We start from the raw sequence: 6,076 nt of genomic DNA, 5'->3' as shown, positions 1-6,076 counted from the left end.
TTCGCCCCCCCCCCCCCCTCCAAAAAAAAAAAAAAAAAAAAAAAAAAAAAAGTTGTTTGGGAGTCCCACTCCCCTACGTATTATCCTTACCATCAACCACATGTCCTTTAGTAAATGAATTATTAATATCACATGATATGAGATTTTGTTTGATTGACGAGAACGGTGTATGTGATATGAGATTTTGTTTGATTGACGAGAACGGTGTGTATGTGGTCCCCTACCATATTGATCAAAAGGAGGGGAACAAACTGTTCATTGCTTTTGTGGGCAAATATTCCTTCAGACTAAAAGAAGGAAGCACGTGCGTCACCACCAAGGCAAAAAAAGTCTCTGCGCCCGCATCAATCTTCGCCTTCCCTCTACCCTTCTCACGATGAGGCTCATTCTTTTGAGCGTAAGCCTTCAACTCTTTGTCGCACACTGGAAATCTTTAGGGCTCCCCAATTATTTTGATTATAAGTGGGGGACAATGAATGGTACGTACCCTTCTTATATCGTCATCAATTACGTAATTTTTTTTGTTTCCTTTAGTTTTCTCTTTCACTGAATAATTTCTCCCAATAAGAAAGCTATATCCCAGGAAAAAAAGGGCACTCCCACGAGCAATACTTTTGGGCAGCATTTGGTTATCAAATTTTCGATGGAATAAGATCTTATTCCATCTTATTCTCTCAAACATCCGAAAATATGATGGTGAGCCTCTGGATTACGTATTCCGATCAGTACTCTTTAACTTCGGAATATAAATTCCATGATGATGAATGGAATTACGTATTCTCGCTTTGCTTATTTCTGGAATAGTGGTGTTATTTATGAAAAAATAAAGAAGAAAAAGATTGGAGGATGAAATCCTATCTACTGCTCTTTTGTCTTCACGCCAAGGCCCTTGCTCGAACTCTTTCGCCTTCTCGATGGGTCGTAATCATCCGCAGACCTTCCCCCTCCATCCTCTTTGCCGCTCCTTTTTGGTGCGTCTCTTGCTGCCTCTATTCTTCCTTTGTTCTGCTCTACTCTGACGATCCTTTTTTTTTTTTAGGTGATCATCTTCTTGCATGGTTTGCTAGGTTGTCCCTTAAGTTTGGAGCCAGATAACGGATAAAGACAAGCACCTTCATGTATTTTTAACTTATATCATTTTTAATTAATTCATGATCTCATTGGAACTCACAATGATGTTCCACCCCGAATATGGGAACCAATTCATAGGTATTCCACCTTGTTCTTAATTTGATCATGAAACTAAATAATAAGTTTTTTTGATCGTCCTGAAATCCATATAATTCTGCTAAGGATGTCATAAGTTACTAGTTTTATCTCTAAGCAACAATAATTCTTTATTTGCTTCTTGATTTCAGTATGTGTAACTTTGTGAGAACCAAAATTTATAGATATTTCTCTTGTTTCTGTTTAAATGATGAAAGGCTCTTAATGATAGTTCCTTCTGGAGTGTAATGATGATTAGGATAATTTACTGTCAAAATTCAATTTTTCTGATGGTTCCATTTTTTTTAAAGGAAAAATACTGCTTATGTGAAGGACAAGTCTATAATAGAAGCTGCTAATCATCCCACTAATTTAGAAGCAGATACTCTTTAAAAAGGAGTCATCATACTGCCAGATATTTATGCAAATGCTGGGGGTGTGATTTTGAGTTATTCTGAGTGGGTTCAGGTACTTAGTAAAAAACACTACTTTCTCTACTCAATTTTGATTATCCAATTTCTTATAACATCACAATGTTCTTTCTCTTCCTTTTTTTTTCCTTATCTTTTCCAAACATCCAAGGATTCATGTGGGATGGCATTTGGGTATTTATAGAAAAAGATGGTTGTTTCATAATTACAGCATTTAACGTAATACTATATTTTCTGTCGAGACAAATCCTTAGGTGGAATGCTTTAATTGAAGCCTTGTGGACTACGGATAAAGAGTAATCAATTGGCAATACAAGATGCATTGGTGATATATGAGCATCTGAATGAAAATATTCTTTGAGTCATTTCCTTTATCATTTGTTTGTCGACCCGAGTAGTATATTCATGTGACCTATGAGGATGTTGTTTATAATTTTATCAAATAGATTCTATAAATTGGATGTGCTCACTGTGAATTATATATATGCAGTCAATGGATTTTGTTGGGATTGTAAGTAAATTTGTCAATTATCAATGACATACTTTAAAAAAAAAAAAAAAACCGTTGTGCTCCTCTTCGATAACTTTTTGTTAAAAATATGTACATGATCTTATTTGTTCTTAATTATACAGATTCAGTAAGTTTGGTGCTATGTTCAACTTGTTGGAAGACCCTTTTAAGCCAATGTTGGTTTTGAGTTTTGAGGTGTCGGTATGGTACAGTATCAGTATCATATCATGCCAACACACGATACGCTTCGGTGTATCAGTTTGGTACCGATACTTAAAAAATATTAGGTGGCACTTAAAAAGTATCGGATAACTTCAAGAAAGTATCAACTAACTTTAAAGCAGTATCAATATACAAGTAGAGAAATATTAGTATAAGAATAAAAGTATCCAATAACTTTTAAAAAGTACCAGTCTATTATAGAAAAATATCAGATAAGAATAAAACTATCAGATAGGAAAGTATCATATAGCGCTATAAAAGTACTGCATAACTTTAAAGAAGTATCAGTATAAATCAGAAAAATATCAGAAATCAAAACTGCTGGAAGTACCCATACCGGCTTCACTAATTTTTTTTCAAAAAAAATTGAAGTCAGCTATTTTTTTTTAAAAAAATATGAAGTAGGCAACCCAGTTGCCGACTTCATGTCTTTAAATTTAGAAAAAAAATCAAAATAGGGTTTGTTTGTTTCAAAAAAAAAAAAAGGAGGCAGAGCCGTGGAGCCCGCACCGCTTCTGACACCCCCTCCCCTGGCCCGGTGAAGCTCACATCCATGAATGTGAAGTCCTGCTTTTCATTCTTTACTCTTGATAATTGTACAAGCTCTTATTGCGTGCAAGTTATTTTGGATTCAATTAGAAGTTTATATTTTTATTTGTTGCCTCACAATACTACATCGTGCTCATACTTAGCCAAAAAAACCAGCTCATATCCTAAACTTGGCCAAGAGCATTCTTGTCTTTTTTGAAAAATTCATCCTCTATTCCTTATGGAATAGAGGCTTATTCCCATGTCAACCAAACAGGGTTTGGAATAATACTGCATTAATTGCATTGGAATAAAGTAGAATACCAGATTTCCAACCAAACAGAAATCTGAAATGATAGACAAGGAGGAATAGCTATTCTCTGAGAATTCATATTCCTATTCAAGAAATAATATTTGGGTATCCAAATGCTGTCTTGGGCTTTTTCTATTTTATATAAATTAAAAATTCTAGAGTCAAATAAGTGGGTAGACCTTTTTTTTTTTTCAATAAAAAAATATAATTTATTTATTGAATAAAGAACTGTCCAAGACAAGTACAAAAAAAAAAAAAAAAAAAAATGGCCTGCAGGGCTAGACAATATTACAGTAAACATCACGGGACCAAAAGTATGGGACAAAGGTATAACTCGAAAAACCTGTGTAATAGTATAGTCAATACAGATAACCTTCCAAAAATAAGAGATAAACTGTATTGTTGGTGACATATAATCAATCAACATAAGGAGCCAATGCTGTGATAACCAATTATTACATCCCTTTGATATTCTGAGAGAGTATAGCTGATGGGATAGAAGAAAATGAAGATAAACCAATTCTTGGCCAAAGAATTTCAAGTAGGACAGAGGATTGAAGCTGTACCTTTGTAACAGTTTCAAGAAGCCAAATAATTAAATATACTGGTATGATAAGCCACTGAAACACAGAGCATAATACAAAGTATAATGATGTGAAAGTGCAATATCATGTATAATCTGGAAACAATATTGAAGTAAGCTGGCGAGGTATTGCAGTGCTATCCAATTATATGAAACCCAGAACGCCATGAAATGAAATCCCACCGTGCAATGTCTTACAATAAAGGAAAATAACCTCCTGCAGAAGAGTCAGCACCCTCAATTCTCCCACTTAGTCTTACCAGACCACAGAACATCACAGGAGCTGAAGTTAGCGACTTATCAAGATTATCCATATCGAAGGAACCCAATGCCATAATTATTTGCATGAAGTAAATGAAGACAGACAACATCAAAGTCATCCATGGTGGACCACACAAAATCACCCAACAGTTCCTTATTAATTTGCGAGGTGATCAGCCACCTGGTTCGCTTACCTGCATGTGTGAGAAACATGAAAAGAATTAATGGTGTTTTTCCAGTACCAGAGATCTTTCAGGAGTGGATGATGAGCCGGAGGTGCTGCAGAATCCTTGTTAATCCAGGAGATAACGGTGACCGAATCACTCTCAAGCCATGTGTTAGTGGCATGAAGTTCTTGGAAAGCAGCATAGACACCCAACCATGCAGTATTCAATTCATCAATAGACACATAAGTGGTAGCTAATAGTTTATCTCCAGCTCGAATAACATAAGCATTGTGATCCCTTATTATATAGGCTGCCGCAGCTTTATAATGCGATACAGAAGCATCAAACTTAATTTTAAAGGTGCCATAGGATGGGGGTAGCCAGAACACCATTGTGGAAGGTGCTATAGAGGAAGTAGAAAATGTACAACCACCCCAGTACCAAGCCAGCACAGTCATAGGAGAGTTATAGCCAAGCAGCGCATTAGTAAAAATCAGTGCCAGGGCCGGTCCTGATATTTTTTAGGCCTGAAGCCAAATAAAAAAAATTATTAAAAATTGATATATTTTAAATATTAATTATTCATAGCAGATTGAAAGAGGAGGATTGAAGAGATTTATTTGACTTTTTGACGGATTTTGATCTGATTTTTGACGTCCAAAATAAGGAAGAATCACTGATGGACAGCAGAATAGGATGAAAAGATCGGAGACGGAGGAGGAGGCGGGGGAGAGGAGCTACAGATTGTGAGAGGGAGAAGACGTTTGATTTATCCAAAAAAGCCGTCGGGGTGCTGGGACTCGGAAGAGAAAAAAGACGTTTGATTTACCCAGACAAAAAAAAAAATAGGAGCCTGGGCGGTCGTCCGCTTTGACCCACCCCAGGGCCGGCCGTGATCAGTGCATTACGAATGAGTTATTGTGCGGAGTGTTGAATCTGATTAAAAATTCTTCGATATTTAGATTGCCATAACAGCCATCCCAGATGTGCAACAAGCAATTTCTTCCACTGCTCTATCATGGAATTTGACATAAAGCCAATAATTCTAGCAAAATCAGAGTTACAAACCCAACCTGGCACATTTGGCATATCTGGCATATCAAACTCTAACAAGCTTAGGCAAAAGAACAAGTAACGATAACATGAGCGTAGTTCTCAACATATGATGCACATAGATCACAATCTTAAAAGGTAAGATAAGCAATACCATAATGATTGATGCCTTTGTTGATATTCGTTCGTCATCACAATCCTAATAGTTTTCCTAGATAAAGATTGTCTAATAATGTCAATGTGAGTTTTATTTTATTGGAGTGTCCCAATCCTGTAGGTACCATTCTAGCCGTCCACCACATGTTCTTTACTAAATTATTAATGTCACAAGTTTAGCTATTTAGTTTGATTGACCAGAACGGTGTGTACGTTGGTCCCCCATCATTTTTATAAAAAGAAGGAAAAAAAAATTGTTGACTGTTCCCGACGCAAGCACTGGTACCTTGGATTGGAAAGAGGGGAGAGCATGGGCTCCGGCAACAGGGCATCTACATAACCTTTTTTTTGTTTTAGGAGCAACCGAGGAAGTAAGGCACTTCCACCGGAGAATATTATATTAATAGAAGTTTAATAAGGATGCAGGTGGGTGCGCACGTTCCATGAACGTTCTGTGAGGTTTCAAGGGGCATCTACCTAACCTTATCCCTTCTCCAACCCTCCTGGCATTGAATCTCTTTCCTCAGCACCGTGGAGCCTCTGCTTCCAGATCCACCTTCCCCTTTAGCCATTGTTGCGATGAATCTCAATCCTCTGAGTGTAATCCTTCAATTTTTTGCCCCATACTGGAACTACTCTTCAGGG

The 6,076-nt window shown here is 36.8% G+C and overlaps 1 long non-coding RNA gene across 1 annotated transcript; it reads left to right on the top strand.

The window, feature by feature from the left end:
* Positions 1 to 349: 349 nt before the first annotated feature.
* LOC140852084 (uncharacterized) lies at positions 350 to 1,959 on the top strand. Its single transcript, XR_012134978.1, has 2 exons — positions 350 to 971; positions 1,040 to 1,959. It is a non-coding gene; the product is annotated as an uncharacterized lncRNA (long non-coding RNA).
* The last annotated feature ends 4,117 nt before the right edge of the window (positions 1,960 to 6,076 follow it).

The sequence above is a fragment of the Elaeis guineensis genome, chromosome 10 (assembly GCF_000442705.2).
Source record: "Elaeis guineensis isolate ETL-2024a chromosome 10, EG11, whole genome shotgun sequence".
Lineage (NCBI taxonomy): Eukaryota > Viridiplantae > Streptophyta > Magnoliopsida > Arecales > Arecaceae > Elaeis > Elaeis guineensis.
This window is presented reverse-complemented; position numbering and strand designations above follow the sequence as displayed.